Source organism: Microcaecilia unicolor, chromosome 4, assembly GCF_901765095.1.
Source record: "Microcaecilia unicolor chromosome 4, aMicUni1.1, whole genome shotgun sequence".
Classification (NCBI taxonomy): domain Eukaryota; kingdom Metazoa; phylum Chordata; class Amphibia; order Gymnophiona; family Siphonopidae; genus Microcaecilia; species Microcaecilia unicolor.
Window position 1 is genome coordinate 331,293,895 of NC_044034.1, and position 13,780 is coordinate 331,307,674.

The 13,780-nt window shown below is 44.8% G+C and overlaps 1 protein-coding gene across 2 annotated transcripts in view; it reads left to right on the forward strand.

Annotated features, from left to right (window-relative positions):
* Window positions 1–259: 259 nt before the first annotated feature.
* DMTN (dematin actin binding protein) overlaps window positions 260–13,780 on the forward strand; it is a 94,183-nt gene continuing 80,662 nt past the window's right edge. For both annotated transcript variants that reach the window (XM_030201986.1, XM_030201987.1), the window contains exon 1: window positions 260–517. The gene's annotated coding sequence lies outside the window, so the exon portion shown is untranslated. The remainder of the gene's footprint in view (window positions 518–13,780) is intronic.

Below are 13,780 nucleotides of genomic sequence, written 5' to 3' on the forward strand. Positions count from 1 at the left end.
ACACTTGAATATACAGACGCACACATGAAGACAGACACTGACATACACACTTACACACTCCCAGAAACATAGTGGGAACTAGTGCACACACCTAGTAATAAAAACCCACGTATACAGAAACACCCTCAGACACAGACACGCACACACAGCTGCAAGGACGTGCCCACAGAGAAATATACTCTTTTTCTGTGTCTCTGTCCCTCCCTGCTTCCTATGCTGTCCATATGCAGGGTGCTATCAGACTTAAAAGCAACTCTCAGGCAGGCAGTGCTCTGTCACACACACACACACACACACACACACACATGAGCTGGCCATGCCTTCCAACGCTGAGAAACAGCACACGCTCTAGCACAGCCGCACAGGAGCAGGGATTATTTTCCAAGGAAGGAAGAACATTTCTGTGAGAACTCCTGAACATAAAGGAAGAGAGATTCTGGGCAGAAACAGGACAGGACTTGCGTGGGGGCACCGAGAGGATTTAGCAGTAAAGGGGCTCCTTTAGACTCAGCCGGGGGTAAGTAGCACTAGAATATGCTATGCAGTACGCAATTGATTTTCCATTTGCTGGGGAAGCTCACTGTTATGATGTCTGGTGGGGTGGAAGCATTCCCGGTACATTCCATTCTGTTCTGGAGCTTGTGCCCAGGGCTAACCTGTCTCAGCACAAAATGCCAAGAGCCCTGGCCAGCGACATCCCTTATGCTATTTCCCTTTATCCTCTGCCAGTTCTCTTGGCTTCTTCATGGCATCTCTCCCTCTGTACTGTGAAAGACATTGAGCGCAAAGGTGGTTCCTTCCTTCCCATCACTATTCCCTGCTTCATAATAAGGACTCCCATCACTGGCATGCTCTAATGTCTTTATGAAATGGAGTGTGCTAAGGCGTATCCGAGTTGGTGGTTTATGCTTTTGTCTGTATTTGTTATCTTCAGTATGCTCGTTCCCTGTCTCTCACCCTCCCAATATCTCCCTCCTCTATAAGCACTTTTTCCTGTTTCTCTTGTGTGGCGGTTGCCCCTTTCCAATCTCATCTCTGTTAATGAGGGAACCCTATTAAATGGGGGATCCACCCTTTGAAAAATGTGCAGAAGGAAAGGGGCCCTCACAGGACTAAATTGCGTGCCTCTGTAAATGGGGGTGATATTTCTTACTGGTGTAGACTGGAGTGTTACTGGGCAGGGGCTGAGCCTGAAGTGGTAGCCATATAAGTGGACCGTGGGTTCTGTTGCTTGAAACTGAGACATTTGGCTTAAACAGTAGGGGCTGATCGATTTTTGCTTCTCAGGGACTATAGGCGCAGCTTAGTAACGGAAACTGGCAGGTTTCCAGACTGTATCAGAAGGTGGCATGTTCCACTGAAGAAGATCTCAAGGGCAAGAGGTCATAAAATAAAACTGAAAGGAGGAAGGCTCGGAGGAAATGCTTCTTTACTGAGAGGGTGGTGTGTGCTTGGAGCAACCAACTAGTGGAGGTCGAAATAACCAAAAAGGTGACAATTTTGGGACATATACAGAGGGGGGGGGGGGGGAACAGGACTGGAGAATAAGTTGCATTTCTAGTGACACTGAAGTTAGTGGAGCTGGGCAGTCTTGATGTGTCAGGAGGGCCTCATCTGCTGACAGCTCTTCTAACTGTGCCACTATATATGTTGTGACAAATTGCCATCTTGCAGGAGTGGGTAGTGAAGAGCTCCTGCTCCTGATGGGCCACCAGGTCATATCTTGGAGTCTTGTGGACCTCCTGCTGCAGCAGTGCTGACTGTCGGAGTGATTTTGTGATGTCACTAATGTTAACACCAATCAAATCATCTTCCCAGGCCTTTTCAACTTCAGCAGAAGATTTAGAAGGAGTTTGGCGTCAGTTTTTGATCTACTTGGTGGACTCCTAGAAGATTAGGAGGACCTAGTGATAGACTATGGAGTGGAAGTGCAGCCTAGCAGTTAAAGCAGCAGACTGAGAACCAGGGAAGCCAGGGTTCAAATTCCAATGTGGCTCTGTGTGAACTTGAGCAACACACTTAATCCTCCATTGCCTCAGGTACAGACTTTGATTGTAAGCCCTCTGAAAAAAAGAAAATACCTACTATACCTTAACATAATTCACCTTGAGCTACAAATGAAAAATAAGGCATGAACCAAATCTCATTGTATCATTACGTCTGAATTTCAGTGCAGTCAGGTTCAGCAGATCATCTTTTTGCCTGAGATGGCCAAACTCAGCAAGCTTTGTCCCTACTACCTCATCTCTCTGGTTACTGATGCTGTGTGGGGGCAAGATTTTGGTAGTGCCATAGCCCCTGTGGTCTACCCTGTTCTGCTGCCAACGAGTCCAGTGCTGAGTTATGAAATCAAACAGAAGCTGCTCATTGGATAAAAGGCTTTATTATCCTGACTCAGGAATGCGAAGAGAGGTTTTTAAAAAGAAGGTGGTAGGGCTGGATTAGGGGGTGGCAACCAAGCAATTGCCCTGGGCCCCCACACCACAGGTGACCCCAAGCTTGCCTGAAGATGGCAGCATAGCCCCAAAAGGGGCTTTGGGACCCTTCTCCCCAATTTCTGCCCTGTGCCCCTGTAATCTAATGCCAGCCATAGGGAGGGGGTTGTGTGAATTTTGTCTTGGTTAACTCTTTAAGTGTTGAGGCTCCAGGGAACTTCCCCCCGCCCCTCCTCCCTATTCTAATAATGTATAAATAATGAGATTTCTCAAATTGTCCACAGTCTGTGTTAAGATGTACTACTAGGGCAATAGCTTTGGGGCCCATCCTGAATTTCTGCCCTGGACCCCAGGATGTACAGTACTGGCCCTCTGTCCCACTGGTGAATGACCTACAGCCCTTGAAGCCCCCAACTGTTTATTTTTACTGTGTTATGTAGGATGTGTGTGGGATACAGAGTCCCAGGTATTTACTGTTTGAGAAATGTGACTAGGAAACTGCCTATAAGAATTGATGCCTCAACTGAAATGAGTTTAGGGTACCCTACAAATACGAGGAAATACTACTACTATTTAACATTTCTAAAGCGCTACTAGGGTTATGCAGCGCTGTACAAGTTAACATAGAAGGACGGTCCCTGCTCAAAGAGCTTACAATCTAATGGACAAATGTACTGTCAGTCAAGAATTAAATTACCAAGTGACTACTTATTTATTAGGATTTATTTACTGCCTTTTTGAAGAGACTCACTCAAGGCAGTGTACAGCAAATTTCTGTACTCATTTTGAGTCCAAATATTCTGTAAATGTTAGCTGTAATCCATACAGGTTCCAAACCATATCTGATTATGTTGGCTGTTATGAGTTTTCAGGTTTTATGGATATCTATACATAATGAAAGTGATAACCTGTTGCCACCCCACCTCTTCTCTCTAAGACTGCCCTTCATCTGCTTCTGCCCCTTCCTCCCCTCTCTGTCACATCTGTGAGAGACAATGAGCAGGAACAGGTCTGTGTGCATGCTGTGTACACATGTACACGTAGATAAGTGGCCATGGACAGGTTTGTAGGTGAACACATGCATGTGTATAGATGTGTGTGTCCCATTTCTTGTATCACTGCTGCCCCTTCCTGGCTTGTGGTGGGGCTCTGTGTATATGTGTGGGGAAACCCGCATTCCTAATACTTTGCTGTACTTGTTCTGTGGTGCAATGTGTATCTGTATATATACATGCATGGATAAGTGGTGCTGCAGCAGCTCATGCTGTACCTCTGTTGTGGTGGTGGCAGCAGCGGCGTAGCCATGGGTGGGCCTGGATGGGCCAGTGCCCACCCAGTTTGGGCTCAGGCTCACCCAAAATTTCATCTCCCTTAGTGTGGTTGGTGGGGATCCCCAAGTCTCGCCAGCTGAAGACCTCCTTCCCGCCAAACGAGCTTATTTGTTGGGTGGTCGCCTGCACTGTCCCCGAGGTGCTGCTGCTAGCCACAGGCCTCTCCAACGTGCTCATGCTCAGTTTTCACGCATGTGCAAAATTGAGCATAGGCGGAGGCTGGTGTCTGGCAGCAGTGGCTCAGGGACAGTGCTGGCAGCCACCCAAGAAGTAAGCTTGTTTGACGGGAAGGAGGTCTTCGGCTGGCGGGGTTTGGGGGGGATCCCCGTCAGCACAGGTATTCCATTTACTACGGAAGGGAGAGAAGAGAGGGCACTGGGAGTGGAGGCGGAAGTTAAATTTGGGTTTTACTTTACTGTGCGGCAGCAGCGGACATGAGGTTTTTGGCCCACCCACTTTGATCTCGGGCCCGCCCTAAATCAGCTGTCTGGCTATTCTACTGGGTGGTGGTGAAGTGTGTGTGTGTATGTGTAGGAAGCATTTCTACCAATTGTTTTGTACCTGTTGTGTGTGGTGTATTTGTGTGTGTGGCTGTATATATATACATATGTTTGTGTGCATATGAACCTTGCACTGCAGCTGTCCTGTGTGTAAAACTTGCTCTGCAACTGCCTTTTGGTGGGTGGGTGTGAAGTTGTGTTTGTGTGCAAAGCTTAAACTGCAGTTGTCCTATGGTGGGTTGGTGTATATGTGATGGTTGCACTACAGCTGTCCTGTGGTGTGTGTGGTTTGTCTGTGAAGCTTACAGTGCAGCTGTCCTGTGGTGGGTGGGTAAGGGTGTGTATATGTGTGAGAAACTTGCACTGTGTCTGCCCTGTGATGTGTGTGTGAAGCTCACACTGCAGCTGTTTTGTGGTGAGTGTTTGTACATGTGTGTGTGCGTGCATATGCTGGATTTTCCTTCCCTCTGTTTTAGGCCATTCTTGTTCTTGGCTCTCTCCCGCTTCTGCTGCCTCTGATTCCGCTCCTGTTGCAGGAACTTGTGACCTAATGCTTGTCGCATTTACTTATGGCCCTGAGAAGTTTCTATGGAGATCTCGCTGTGCAGTCACCAACCCAGCAAAATCATTTCTGAGGAGAATGGGAGAGGAGGTGGGAGGGAGGAAGGAAGAGCTGGGGAGGAAAAAGTGACAGAGAGACAAGTGGATAGAGAGGAAGAGACAGAGGGAGGTAGATAGAGAGAGGAGAGACAGGATCTTTGTGTTTGTATTGTAGGTTGTATGGGCCTGTGCTTTTACTGTCAAGTGGGGTATAAAGATCTGGACACTGGCATTTCAGTTACTACTACTACTTAGCACTACTAGACGTATGCAGCACTGTACACTTGAACATGAAGAGACAGTGTCCCTGCTCGACAGAGCTTACAATCTAATTAGGACAGACAAACAGGACAAACAAGAGAGATAAGGGAATATTTTTCCCAGCCTTCTCATGAAGAAATATGGTGGGGTTTCGGGGATGGGGGAATCATGGAAACCCTGCCTGAGAGGTGTTCAACATTATAACTGTATAGCACTTGGTGGGAGTTACTGCAGTATGCTGAGAGAACATGGGACAGGAGGTGTGTGCACTATGCTTATGTATTTAATTGCATTTCTTCCCACTTAATCTTATGCTCAAGGCAAGTGTGCCTTACCCCCCTGTAATGCCTGTGTCCTCTTCCCCCATTTTGGCCCAAGCCTCATGGCCAGGGTCAGTTCTAGGGGCGTCTAGTCTATCCGGTGCAGTTGCTCAGAACATAACCACTTTAGAGGTGGCTTAGCAGCTTGAAAGGGCTGCACTGCTCACAGCAGTTTCTAGGAATACACTGGCAATAGCAGGCATCGTTCCCTTTGGTCACACAGGGTGTTGATGGAGCTGTAGTCGGTCCTGTCTGCATCCCCCAGAGCAGAAATTTGAGAGAGTCCACAGGCAATGCCTTCTTCAGCTTTGGGCAGGCTTAGGGGCCCACTGCACCCCCCCCCCCCCCCCCACCAAACTCTGGCCCTGCCCCCATCATGCCCCTGTGATGGTGATTTGGGTAGCTGATGCTGTGCTTACATTTAAGAGCTGGGAACTGTAGGCTGGAGATGTCTGAGGGATGCAGTGTCAGCAGCTCACTCAAGGCCTGAAAACAGCCATGGCCCAGAGAGATTGAGGGTTGTCATGGACACCTCTGCAGCTAGCTGAGGCGTGGCGCATATGTCTACACTTGATAACTGATGGTGCACAGGCAGGGGAGGGAAAGCCCTGTGCAGGGAACAAACTGGCTGTGGCAGTCGTGCCAGGCAGTAGCTTTACTGCATTTATTCTGGAACTCGCTCCATTTATACAGACATGCTGACATTTATTCATTTTTACACCCACTCCACTCACACTCAGATTCAAATTCAGGAAATTGGATAGGCATGACAATTTGTATGTTTGCCAAAGAATGTTTAAGTAAAATGAAATTAAAGTGATAACAGTGCATAAAGAGAAAACACTCCCTGCATGTCCACTCCATTCCTTCTCCTCTCACTCATTATCCTCTGCACACTCATTGCTATTCCATTATACATCTCTTGCTCACACTCACTCCATTTATCCACTTCAACTCACTCATTTCAAAATACACCTCTTGCTTATACTCATTTTCATGTATCTATTGCACACTCACTCTTATTCCATTATACATCTCTTGCTCACACTCACTCACAGTGCATTGTACATCTCTTGCTCATATTCATTCCATTTATCACCTGCACACTCACTCTCATTCCATTATGCATCTCTCACTCACACTCCATCTATCTACTACACTCACTTTCATTTCATTATATATTTCTTGCTCACACTTACTCTCATTCTGTTGTACAGCTCTTGCTCGCGTTCACTCTCATTTTATTATACATATCTTGCTTATACTCACTCCAGTTATCTATTGCACACTCACTTTCACTCCAATATACATCTCTTACTCACACTCTATTTATCTAATGCGTACCCACTCTCATTTCATTATACATCTCTTATTTATCCATTGCACACTTGTTCTCCTTCATTTCTCCTCTGGTTCGGACACTCTCTCTCCTCCCACTCCCTGTTCTATGAGGTGTACTAAACCCCATCCTTTGCTAATCTCCAAAATCCACTATCTACATTCCTGTGCTTGCTCTGCAGAACACCTTTGGCTAAAATCTGGTGCCCACGCTGACTTCATAGATGTCGGTTCCTTGCTGACCTCCTTCCAGTCTGCACTTGCTCTTCCTCATACAAGACTACTATGTCCATTGGCCCAGGACTTCCATGACAAGGTTCACAAAGTTAATCTTAAATTCTCCACCAGGTCACCATCTCCTCTTCCCCCACTTCAGTCTCACATCCTTCCTTCAACTCCTGCCACCCTTTCTTCTTTTTCTAAAATCAGAGGGGAGAAAACGGCACATTTTTTTCTCTTCCTCCAAACTCACTGTCTGCTCCTCTGCTCCTCTTCCCATTCATTTAATCTGCTCTCTCTCCCCTAACTGGATAGTGCTGTTCAATAGTCTCTCTAACTCAGTACCATCTAGGCAGTGCCAGAGAGGTCCACGGGTGGAGCTTGGGTAAAGCTGCAGGTTATCAAGCAAAGGCGCAGTGCCCAACGGTGGACGGAGCCGACTATAACATGGCGCAGTGCCCCGAAGGGCCTGCGTGCCGGTGTCAGCGGGGTGCGAGCGAGGCGGGCAAGTTCCCGCCGCTCAAATGCACCCCGCTGGGAATGGGAGGAGAGCAGTAGGGGCTTAAAAACCCCAGGGAGAAGCCTGGACGACCTCTTCAGACGTCCGGGCACCAACGTGCACCCAACCCCCCTTTCCCCATTTTACTGTAAACTACACCTATATATTATCTTGTCGCAGCTTTGGCGGGGTACCCAAGCCTGATGATGTAAGATAGGCAGCTGGGGTAGCTGCGCTATCGGTTGAGCTCCCTTCCTGTGCGGCGGGGAGCTATGTTTACGATTGGTCAGTCTTGCTAATGACGGCGGACTGGGTTGGAGAATGAGCCAGAGGCTGGATCGGCTTGGGTATACCTAGGGTTTAAAATGTTTGTATATAAATAAAGCTGCGGCCGAGTTGTGCCATATGAAGAAAATACCTTGTGTAGTGTTATTATTGTGTTGTTATTGTAATATCAGAAAACCTTTTAGGCCCGAGGGGTCTCGGCTGCCTATGTTATAGTTCACAACCATATTCAGACTGTTATCTGGATAGCTAACCAAATAAAGTTAGAGAGGGGTATAACCAGTAGAAGAAAGGAGGTGTTGATGCCCCTGTACAAGTCATTGGTGAGGCCCCACTTGGAGTATTGTGTTCAGTTTTGGAGGCTGTATCGTGCTAAAGATGTAAAAAGACTGGAAGCGGTGCAAAGAAAAGCTACAAAAAAGGTATGGGATTTGCGTTGCAAACCTTACAAGGAGAGACTTGCCAACCTGAACATGTATACCTTGGAGGGAAGGAGAAACAGGGGTGACATGATACAGATGTTCAAATATTTGAAAGGTATTAATCCGCAAACAAACCTTTTCCGGAGATGGGAAGGCGGTAGAACTAGAGGACATGAATTGAGATTGAAGGGGGGCAAACTCAGGAGTAATGTCAGGATGTATTTTTTCACGGAAAGGGTGCCGGATACATGGAATGCCCTCCTGCTGGAGGTGGTGGAGATGAAAATGGTAATGGAATTCAAACATACGTGGGATAAACACAAAGGAATCCTGTTTAGAAGGAATGGATCCATGGAATCTTAGCGGAGATTGGGTGGCAACACCAGTAATTGGGAAACAAAACCAGTGCTGGGCAGATGGTCTACACCCTGATTGTGACTGAATACTATAGATATGGATGGGCTAGAGTGTAAAATTTGAGGGGCTTTGACGTTAGGTTCAGAACTTTTAGTATAAGAATAGTGGTGGGCAAACTTCTACGGTCTGTGCCCTGAGAATGGCAAGGACAAAGCAAACTCGGGTATACACATAAAGTATCACATATCTTGCAAAATGAGTTTATCTTGTTGGGCAGACTAGATAGACCATTCAGGTCTTTATCTGTCGTCATTTACTGTGTTACTGTGTAAAGATAGCACTGCCAGTCAGCATTGATTCCTGGATATTCAGGCCGACTGGTATCCAGAAGCCAGCACTGAATATCAGATGATTTTATATCCACAGCAGCTGACATTTTAAACAACATTGATCATCAGAGGCTGAATATTGGCCCCATTGTTTTTCTCAGCAGACGTTTGGGTATGCCTCCTAGGGCTGGGGTAAGAGTTCTGTGATGGACTTGTTACATACATTTTTGGTTTTATTTTTTATTTATTTCTTTTTACTGTTCCTTGATATTTCTCTTTTGTTTTAGATTGTTAACCTCTAGATGGGCCTGCCTCCATTGACGGTCTAGTGAACCATTGTAAATAATCTATCTATCTATCTATCTATCTATCTATCTATCTATCTATCTATCTATCTATCTATCTATCTATCTATCTATCTATCTATCATAGTAATATAGTAAATGACGGCAGATAAAGACCAGCATGGCCCATCCAGTCTACCCATAAAGGTGGCTAGGGTTGTACTTGCTACTCTGTACAGGTTACCCCTCCCCTTTGGTTTTTGGGTTGTACCTGCCACTCTGTACAGGTTACCTCATCCACGTTTGTTTTTAGGGTTGTAAAACTTCCGCTCCTTTCAGATTGCCTTCCCCCCATGCCTTTTTTTTAAAATGTGAAAGTCATTTTAGTTTTGCTTGAGTTGAATTGCACTACAAACTTTATTTCATCCTTTAAATATATAGGGGAGCAATTCTACAACTAGGTGTCTCCATTTAGACACCCCAAGGATGCACGATAAAAGTGTGTTCTATAATGAAACCTGGGTGCACCTAACGTTTATCCACCCATAGTTTCACCAGCCTTAAACCTAGTGTAACTGGGCACCTAATGCAGCATGGATGCACACGATTTACAGTATTCTGTAAATTACATGTGTAATTCAGAGCTCTGCTCATCTCCTGCCCATGCTCCGCCCATGTATGCCTCCTTGCAAATATGCACTATGTAAGTTAAACAGGAATTGGCAGAATGGCACTTAGGCACCCAGCTGGCATGTTCACAGGTAAGTGTACATGTGCAAGGAGCATGTAAATGCGGGCACCTAGATTATACAAAGCTGACGCCCTCCTTCACACTTGCTGTCATATATCATTCGCATGTACTTCGTTGCTGGAGGATGTGGTAACAGTGGTTAGTGTATCTGGGTTTAAAAAAGTGTTAGACAAATTCCTGGAGGAAAAGTCCATAGTCTGCTATTGAGACAGACATGGGAGAAGCCACTGCTTGCCCTGGGGTTGGTAGCATGGAATGTTGCTACTATGTGGGTTTCTGCCATGTACTTGTGACCTGGATTGGCCACTTGTTGGAAACAGGATACTGGGCTAGATGGACCATTTGTATGACTCAGTATATGGCTATTCTTATGTTCTTATTTATATACATCTAGCTTGCACATAATCTATTTAAACACTGCTTATCTGTACCCACTTTTGTTTCATTTATTAGCTTGCTTTCTGAAGGTAAAGATTTATGAGGTTGATGTGTGTGTGTGTTTATATGTCCTTAATAACTTTTGTATCTGGAGTCATATTCACACCAAACTTTCAAGACATGGCAAGGGAGGGCTATGATAAATCTTCAGATCCTTTAATTTGTTAGGATCTTGAACATGTACACGCCCATCTCGGAAAGTGGGTCCCTTCAGTTCTGGGTAGAATTTTTTGTTCACACTCCATGTGTACACCTCTCACTGAAACATGCCCAATGAAGCATCAGTAACTAGTGAGTTTAGGCACAGGGCCAGAGATTAGTCTTTCTGGCCCCTCCCACCAAAAAGATGTTCCATTGCCCTGCACTGACACATAATCCATTTATGCATTTCCATCCTTTTCTCCATCGTCATGAATTCATCTCACGTAAGATGAAAGATAATATATTAGCCTGACAGTTTGCCCATGTGTTGCTAAAATAACACATAACTGGGGTGATTTCATGCTTGATGTTTAAGGCTGTCAAATGGATAAATGGGCCAGCTACACACTATTTGTTGCATAGGAGTTAAGCTTACAAACCTGTCCATTAGCCATCCCAGTACCAATTGTTATCTACTCCATCCTTGCCACATTTAGTCATGTTGAAACCAGAAAGAGGGCTTTTTCTAGTATTGGCCCTCATTTGTGAAATTTGATGTTGCATTTAACATGAAATTTAGAAATAGCTACAACTGAAAGATTTTGTACGATCTCCAGAAAGTTCTTAGATATTGGCTCTTATGGTGTAAGAGATGTCATCTCTCACAGTCTGGGCCACAAGTGTCCCTCTTGTCGAGACCTCATAGGCTTACATCTGTACAATCCCAGACTGCCATCCTTGATGTCTACTCTAAATGGTATTTAAAAAGCAGATCAAATTTTAGCCAAGGATGGGCACCTCAACAAGGTGGCCTCCTCTCTCGGAGAGAGTGGTGGATACTTGGAATGCCCTCCCGCGGGAGGTGGTGGAGATGAAAATGTTATCGGAATTCAAAAATGCATAGGATAAACACAAAGGAATTCTGTTCAGAAGGAAGGGATCCTCAGACGCTTAGCCAAGATTGGGAGGCGGGGCTGGTGTTTGGGAGGCGGGACTGGTGTTTAGGAGGCGGGGCTAGTGCTGGGCAAGACTTCTATGGTCTGTGCCCTGAAAATGGCAAGGGCAAATCAATGTTAGGTATACATATAAATGATTTTATCTTGTTGGGCAGACTGGATGGACCATACAGGTCTTTATCTGCCGTCACCTACTATGTTATGTTACCATATGATCATTGAATTATTGATGATTACAAATACAAATAGATTTTGTATTCCACCAACACCTGAAAATCTGGTTCTGCGCGGTTTATAGCTAAAAGAAAAAGAACTAGTACAACATTAGGAAAAAGTAATACAACACAAAGAAAAAGTGTTACAGCATATGGTTAATAGTTCTTAGGCACTGGAGCATATTAAATATCTACAGAATAAGTGCTATTTTCAGATTATTCCTAAATTTCAAATAATTAGTTTCTATTTTCAAAGTAACTGGTAGGGCAGTTCCGGATTTGGGGGCTTGACAGGTGGAGGCCAACCGAAACTGCTACCGAAACCGTCTAACCACTTTCAACTGAAACCGAAACTGTAGCTGAAATTTATTGCCTGGTATCGGCCAAAGCCGAAACTAAAACAAAAAAACTAAAGTTTGGTTGACTGATTGTGAACCAATGAGGCCCCCTGGGGATTGTCAGAGCCTGCAGTCAGCAGCTCTCTGCTAAACCCACAGGAGATTATTACCCTTCAGTTCCAGGAATTGTAAGCACAGGCTGACAACTGGGAGAACCACTTTAACAAGGATGTCTCAACAAGTTTGGCGTGTTTAGGTTCAATGCAGATGTAGTTAAATATCCTCTGAGACAGATCGTTTGCTGCGTATGCCTTGTAGCGCTATAGAAATGCTAAATAGTAGTAGTAGTAGTAGTTTTGTATTTAGTTATAGTACAAGCATGATATATGTTCATACTAAAATAGGGTAAAGGAATCCAGACACTGGTCTACACTGTGGACATTATACCAGCCTGATGCACAATCCAGAATAAAAACTCAGATTGATGTTAATGAATGCAAGGACTATATGCTCTGAAAACTTACAATCAACAGCAATACATTTCTAAAATTGTTTTCTAATATATAAACTTTATGTATTTGTAATATCATTTTCCTACTAACACTGTAAGCTTGACCAGTGCTTGGACTTGAAAACAATCACTGCAGGTATTTTCTCATAGAATTTAGCTTCTGCATTCCATAAGTTTGATTGAAACGTTATGTCTTCATCAAACCCAACAGAGCCTGGAAATTCTTTAGAATCACCCAAATAGTATCCAAGCCAAAATATACGTGGAGGGGCATTTTCAATGTGATGTCTAAATCCAACTTTGGACGTTTTGCTGAAAATGTCCAAAAATCAAGTGACAAACATGGCCATTTTCGAACCAGAAAAAAGTCTTTTTGTTTTGAAAATGGCCATTTCCTAGATGTTTTTAGATGTTTTTTGCTCAGTGCATTTTTCTTTTGTGACCATTAAAAAAAAAAAAAAAGTACAAGGGAAAAATACATAAAAAAACAGCCATTTGGGACATCTGGGGAGCCAGCATTCTTTTAAGAGCAGTTGGGCACCTTACGGGGTGCAGCAGTGGACTTCACATAAAAGGACCCAGGTACACATCTTACTATTACCCCCTTAAATTGTATTGGAAGCCCTCCAAAACCCACCAAAAAACTAATGTACCCAACTGTACACCACTACACTAGCCCTTATGTCTGCAGGTGTCACCTATATGTGGGTTTAGTAGATTTTTGGTGGGTTTTGAATGGCTCACACATTCCACCACAAGTATACCAGTTAGAGTGCAATATGGGCCTGGGTCCCCTTCTCTACAATGCACTGCATTGAGCACTAGGCTACTCCAGGGACCTGCTTGCTGCTGTAATAGGACTGGCCTTAACATCTGACGTTGTCATACAGGCTGGTATGTACTGTTTCTCTCACATCTGTGGGGGGTGGGAGGAGGTTCAGTGACCACTGGGAGAGTAAGGCGGGGGTCATGCCTTAATCCCTCCAGTGGTCATTTAGGGCACCTTTTTAATCACTTAGTCTTGATTGAAACAGGTCCAGACCAAGACTTCCAACTTTTAGCCCTGGACGTTTTTGCTTTGTTCCATTATGGCAGAAAAACATCCAAGTGCTGATAACACCCAAATCCTGCCCCCACGCCCCCTAGAGATTTCGATGCATTGCAGGCGAACTGTATAGAAAAACATCTTCAAAACAGGAAGCTAGGAATTATTAGGAAAGGGATGCAAAATAAGACCAAGAAATTTATAA